The sequence below is a fragment of the Polypterus senegalus genome, chromosome 9, assembly GCF_016835505.1.
Source record: "Polypterus senegalus isolate Bchr_013 chromosome 9, ASM1683550v1, whole genome shotgun sequence".
Taxonomy (NCBI): Eukaryota; Metazoa; Chordata; class Cladistia; order Polypteriformes; family Polypteridae; genus Polypterus; species Polypterus senegalus.
Window position 1 is genome coordinate 160762698 of NC_053162.1, and position 7069 is coordinate 160769766.

Consider the following 7069-nt stretch of genomic DNA (forward strand, 5'->3'; position numbering starts at 1 on the left):
TCGTTTCATTATAAAAGAATTGTAAAATCTGGAAGGAGAAGATGCTAAAAAAAAGTACATTGTGTATTCAAAGTGTTGAAAACGTTCATTGAAGTAACATGTAGAACTGTACGCAATCTAAAAATTTTGATTTTTTTCTTTCTTACACTAATGTTTCTTTGTATTAATCGAGTTAATGCCGGCACCAGACTGAGAGATACCCGCGATTTATGATTTCCTACCACCTTTACTGGGCTGTAGTTACTCTTTGAACCATTTTATTCTGGGAAGGGTTCCTTGCACACAAGAAATTAGTTCTTTAGGCTTTGAAAAGATAAGATGTGGACAGAACAGACATCTTCATTGTACACGAGACAACCTACTGACCGTCCCAGAAAACATGAACTTATGCTGTGTTATTCTATGCAGCAAGAACCCTGAATCGTTTGGGAATGTTACGTTATAAAGATTTTTTGACAAGCCCTCATAAATATTACAAGAAAAATGTGTGCGTTGGGATTTGTTAATGCCCTTGTGATGCTGCTGGGTTTCGTAATATTTTAAACAGTTTTATTGTTCCGTAAAACATGAACAGTCTCATAGTGAGTCTCCGTTCTAATCACGAACATTACTTGAAAACTCAGTCGTTGACTTACAGTTACAGTGATTATTCATAGCTTTTAGGAGCATTGATGACTTTCCCCCCCCTTTTTCTGTTATTGTTAATGCGTATATCTTGATATAGTGTGTGTGGGAATTTGCTACAACAGCAAGGATTCTGAGAACATTATCATTCTTTTAAAATCCGTCAAGGGTTCAAAAATGCATACGGCACAGGTGCTTCCCGAGTTGAAGAAACAGAAGAATTGACAGCCAGCGGTTACGGAGTATTGCGACAAAAATGATTTCAGATTCCTTAAATTCTTTCTTTCTGAATATTTTAGAAATGATTTGAATATTCATATTAATTAATATTTCTGGAGTGCATGTTCTCTTAAATTAAGATTTCATTTTCGTTTTTCACATTTGGAGAAATGCATGTCACTTCAGGATATGTTTACATGGACTCTATTAACAAAATATTCCATTGGATTTATGTATTTATTTATTTAAGTACTCTCTTCTCGGAGACACAAAAGAAACATTTTTTATTTGAAACGTGAGCCGTATATATATATATATATATATATATATATATATATATATATATATATATATATATATATATATATATAAAAAACTGTGCATAAATGACCGAGCTCATGGCAGTTATACTGCTGGTACCACCATCAAGAGCTCTGCGCTTGCACTCAGTGAAGAGCGCCATGCAAAATAAAATGATTTAAACTGTAAACTGAGCACTATTCTGTCAAAAATATAAGTTCTCCAATAGATGATGCAGTATCCATCTATTTTTTGCATGCTTTCTATACAATTCAGGAGCTTAAGTTGGACACACCATGGAGAACTAACAAAACAACTATACACAAAATTGCGTGGAGTCATTACATGTTAGTAAACCATGGCCATTTAAGAGGAAACTGAAATCCTATTGAAAAACAACGTAAATACACACAGAACACGCAACTCGCACACAGCACATTAGTCAGACTAGTGCCCATAGGACCCCAGCGCTGAAAACGCTCTTCAACACCCGTTATTTTTTCCCCCGATAGTTTTCTTTGAATAACCACAAGTTAAACAGGCTTTGGTCCACAAAGGCTTGCATTTATTTCTTTATCTTCTGTACTTATTTATTCGTTTAACATTTAGATTCGTTTATATTCACTAATACATCAGTCCTCTCACGCATGCAATATGAAGTGCGTTTACAAACATCAGTTTTCTTGACAGGCATCATAACGTCTTTCTTTCTTTCTTTCTTTCTTTCTTTCTTTCTTTCTTTCTTTCTTTCTTTCTTTCTTTCTTATTCGACCACACTTAAAGTTTATCCCAGTACCGTTAAAAATACTGATTCTTTAATGGCACCGTCAGGTTCCTCTTATAACCTTTGCTTCTTTGCCAATGAAATTGGTTCTTTGGTCTTTGAAAAAGTTCCTACTAAGTTACTATATGTGTAAAATATAGCAGGCTACCTATCGGAATACTAATAGAAACTTTAACAACCCGTCTTACTGCTTGTACAAATTAAATCAGGAGTTCACTTATATTTTACAAATTTGTTATCATCTGGGACCTGATGCAGATCTTAATAAAGGTTCTTTCCGGAGCCAAAAATGTTTCCCCTATTGCTATATCCACTCTGGCACCTTTATTTTAAGAGCATAGAGAGGCATCAACTAAGGAAACTGTAGACCGAGGTCTATAACAATTCCTTGTTGAAGTCATGTGAAATGAAATATGAGACTAGCTTTTTATTATTTTTTTAATTTCTCTCCAATTCATTATCGTTTGGTCACAGGTAAGACTTTTATTGGAATGGCCAAGTGTATTTTTCTGGGCGGTGTTTTATTCACACTACACGCATCCCATTTTCTCTGAGATACCCTGGGCTTGGCAACGTCAGGGAAAAAAGGAGGTTATTGACCCTTTTGATGATACCAATAATTTACAGTCACTTGTGTTCTGAGATCCACTTCACATTGAACACATTATCCAGGTAGATGATCATGTAGGAAGCAATCAATTTCCTAATATGACAAAACAACTGGTTGTTATTTAATCACTTTATTGTAAGATTAAAAGACCTGAAATAAGAAGCGAGACGCCAATCGATAGCCACTGACAGCCCTTCTGATTACAATCAGCTCTTCGATTATGGAAGCCTCCTCAGACGGCGAATTCATTGGGTTTCAAAGTGCGCCTGCAAGTGCGGCAAAAGAATATTTGACAATAAACACATTCATGCAATTATACATTATTTTTTAAAATGTATATTCTAAAATTACAACTGAATTGCTCATTTATAAAACAAACCTTCTTTCGTGTTTTTGTTTTTAACTGTAAACAGTTAACATGACACTTCTCTTTTGTTTCACTTGCATTCAATTTATTTATTTGTTATCAAGTAACATTCTTGGTTAAATACTGTTTAAAACTTTAACGATTTAAAATGTCACTTGTCCAAAAACAGTAAGAGCATTGATGCTTACTTTAACGAGTGTATAATGAAAGACGCCATTTTATTAGATTAATTTTTTTTGCATCCTTCCTTAAAATATATTTTAAAAATCAAAGCTGTTCTGCATGTTAGTCGATGGCAGCGAGAATAGAATCAAAGGTCACCTTTTCTTTTTCCTGTTTCCTTCTTCGAGACACGTTATTTGAATTCAAGTGCAATGCTGCGTGATTCCAATAGGCGGCCACCGAGCTATAACTACCTAGAGCCATTTTCTCATTACAGCAAATTGTAGTATCGATGATAACAATATTGTAATTATCTTGAACGAGAAAGTCAGCTTTAGTAGTGGGACAATGGATTTTTCAGCAATTTATAGCACAGAATAGACAGATAAAAATAAAATGAGATAATAATTGAGCTGTCTTGCTAAGTTCTCTTTCTTCTTACAGTATTTTTAGCATGCTATATGGTAAGTTTCTTCAAAGTGGGTTGGAATTTGAAAAAAATATTTTTCCTAAAGAGCACGTCTTTATTAAATTTTACACTTCAGATCTTCTCAAACAGGTTGTTCTTGGACAATGCACTATGCATAACATTGGACGTTTATGTCCTTTAGTGAAAACTATAAATACAATTAAAGCATCATCTTTAAACACTAATTTATATATTATATTTAAGTGAGAAACATCTTCAATTTGGGTATAACAGGTTGGCAATAGACATCAATGCTTACCAAATGAATTTGTCCTCCTACAGATAGAAATACTTGGTTTATGAGACATAGCAGTGTCTGCTGGTTCTCATCAATGAATCATCCGTCTAGTCAGAGTCTTGAAGTTCTTTTGGTTTCTTTGCATATCTCACACCCCCACAATGACAGTCATCTTCCACAGCTATGGAGAAGCAGTTAGTGTTGCTACATTTTCATTGAGTCAGAATTACAGGAGTGAGGAGAAGGTTGGAAACAGAAATGTAATACATTTTGATCATGTAAACGAATCTGTTTGGATAACAGACATATTTATGGGATGTCCAGTCCAGAGATTCATTGTAATTGTTGGAATGGGACACAGGTAAAAATAAAGGTTCCAAAATGAGTATGGGTTATGGAGTTCATTGTAGAGCCATTGACTTGCCAGAGAATGATTTAATTCTGTGAAGGGTTCTTTGTATATGAACTTGGGTTTTTGGGCTTTGAATTGGTCTCCAATAAAACTTTTTGGATAAATACTAAATGTCTGGTATTCTATTTAATAGGTACCAAAAGATCAAGAAAACCTGAACTTACCCTGTGTGATTGTATGCAGTGAGGGTCCCATTGGTATTTATACATCTATTATCTTTTCATGGTTGTTTAGGGAGCCTATGTGGAACCTTCTTTAGGGCAACAAAAATGTTTCTGCTATGGCATCACTCTGAAGAACCACTCAGACACCTTTATTTTCAAGAGTGCAAACGTATGACTGCTGCCAATGTTTTAAAGCAAAAATAATATTAAAAAGGAGAAAAGTTAATGTAATGCCTTATTTAAATAAGGAGACAGCATCATATCAGGACTATGACTTCTACACCTTGTTCTTTCATAGAAGGTCTGTGACAGATGTCCGGGAACATTGCCACACCGGGAGAAGGGAAGGACCGGGAGAGGAGCAGTATTTTCCCCGGAACATAAGAAGGCAGCCTTCCTGGGTTGCAAAGGGGCCACGGAGCCGGGACGCTTAGCCCTGTGGGGGGACGTGACCACTGCCAGGGGGCGCCTGGACAGCTCCGGAATAGTGGTTGGCAGCACTTCCACCACACCCGGAAGTGCTGCCGGATGTTAATCAAGAAGCACCTGGAGCACTTCCGGGTGTAGTTTAAAGGAGGCCGCCACACTCCACTCAAATCCGTACTCAGGTGGGAGAAGACAGGAGCGCCAGAGTGAGGAGGAGGAGGAGGAGGTGGCCAAAAAGGGAAAAGAAAGAAAGAGAGAAAGAAAGAGAGAGAGAGAGAGACAAAAGAGACTGAGTTGGCTGATTTAGGCATTGTGGTGCTGTTTATCATATTTAGATTAATAAACGTGTGTATATTCGGGACATTCGGTGTCTGTCTGTCTGCGGCCAGGCTGGTATATCAGAGGCCCCATTGTGACCCTGTTTTCCCCTTTATATTCTTTATTGTATAGACTTAACGAAAATGCCTCAGATCCCATACGCTTACCAATCTGTAGTCAGATAAAGTACAATCAGGTCTTTATCTATAACTTTAGGCAATTAGACAAAGTGAACAAACAGGCAGGGGAAAGAGCTACACTTTTAACTACGTATTATAGATAAGGAAAAGTGAAGCAAAATGACACCTTTTTTTGGCTAACCGAACAGGTTACATCATGCAAGCTTTCGAGGCAGCGCAGGCCCCTTCTTCAGGCAAGTTGTAGTACTTCAAATTGCTCCACTTCTCATTGCATCCATAATGGCTAACACTGTACAATACTCTACTATTATAGGTAATACATTTTATTAGAGCTAGTGCCATACAAGTAAATAGAATGTGGCTTTTTAAACCAAGACCATATCACTTAACAATGCTAGCTGTGTAATTTCAGGTAATGCAATTACTTATACTTGATATAATATGATTCTTCCCGGTCAGCTCATCATCTGCACAGGCAGCCTACTTTCTTCAGGTCATCATCTGGTTTGCTTTTATCAAGATGCAACATGGCAGAGAGAGCCTGCTTTTGCAAGTGCCCCTGTGTAGCTCCTGACAGACCCACCTTACTGGGCATTCACCAGTTGAACAGCTCAGGCACAGCAAACAACCTCAAGTAATTTTGTTTCTTTTCAGTATCCTTCAAAAAAACAGAAAGTCATTAAGCAATAAAAGTAACCATCTCTGTCACAGGGGATGAACAAATTCAGTCAGAAAAAACAGCATTCCTAAAGGTCTGGCGGTAGAGAAAAACTGCTTTGTCCATTTTCCTTTCTCTTTAAACAGTACAACAAATAAAATTCTAAATCTACAAAAAAGGACATACAAAATATTTACTAACTCATATGCAACATATAATAATTTTTTGCATTTATATAGCGCTTTTCTCACTACTCAAAGCGCTCAGCTTGCAGGTTAAGGGCCTTGCTCAAGGGCCCAACAGAGCAGAGTCCCTTTTGGGCATTTACGGGATTCGAACTGCCAACGTCCCGTATGCTAGTGCAGATCCCTAGCCTCAGAGCCACCACTCCACCGTATCACTCCACCATAACTTTACTGCTTTAAATTTTATAAAGTAAAATATACGCTGGAGTTTCATTTTTAAATCATGCAGTTAATATTGACAAATTTATATAGATATTTGCATATTTTTTGTACTAAATCATAAAAACAGCAAGCTATTACAGTGGATTCATAAAGTAAACTGAACATGACATAAAATGTTTTGTTTGTAAGAGTGAATGTTTTGCGTTTTCAAAATACTATTTAATAATCTCAGAAAGGTAGTATGGCGTATGCTCAGAACCTCAGAAACTGAATGAGGATCGTTGGACTCCAGTGGTGATTTCTGCTCCAGATATCCATCTAAGAGCATCTTGGCAGTGAATTGCAGAAGAACCACAGAGGCTAGCGGCCTACAGGCTTTAATTCTCCCTTTGAATGGTGTATTTTTATAATGCCAGTTTTTTCCTGTTTCTGCCTTGTTTATTATTCTACCAATGTTTCTGTTACTCTGTCTACATATTCACAATTCTGTTGCTGGATTAAACAACTGACTGAAGAGTAGCTTCACATTTCTGCAGATCAAGTTTCTGTTGCCTCCTTCCTTTTGTCTCCAGAATTGTTTTCAGTGAACTAAAGGCCCACGGGCCTACATGTTCTGAAAGACGTTTTCACAGTTATTATTGGAATTAAAGAGTTTTTTTGTTTTTATCAGAGAAGCACACAGACATTCACATTTGACAACTTTACTTAACTCCCAAAAGCCCACCATGATCTTAGGAGCTTACTCACTACTGATCTTTTTATTTGCCTGTC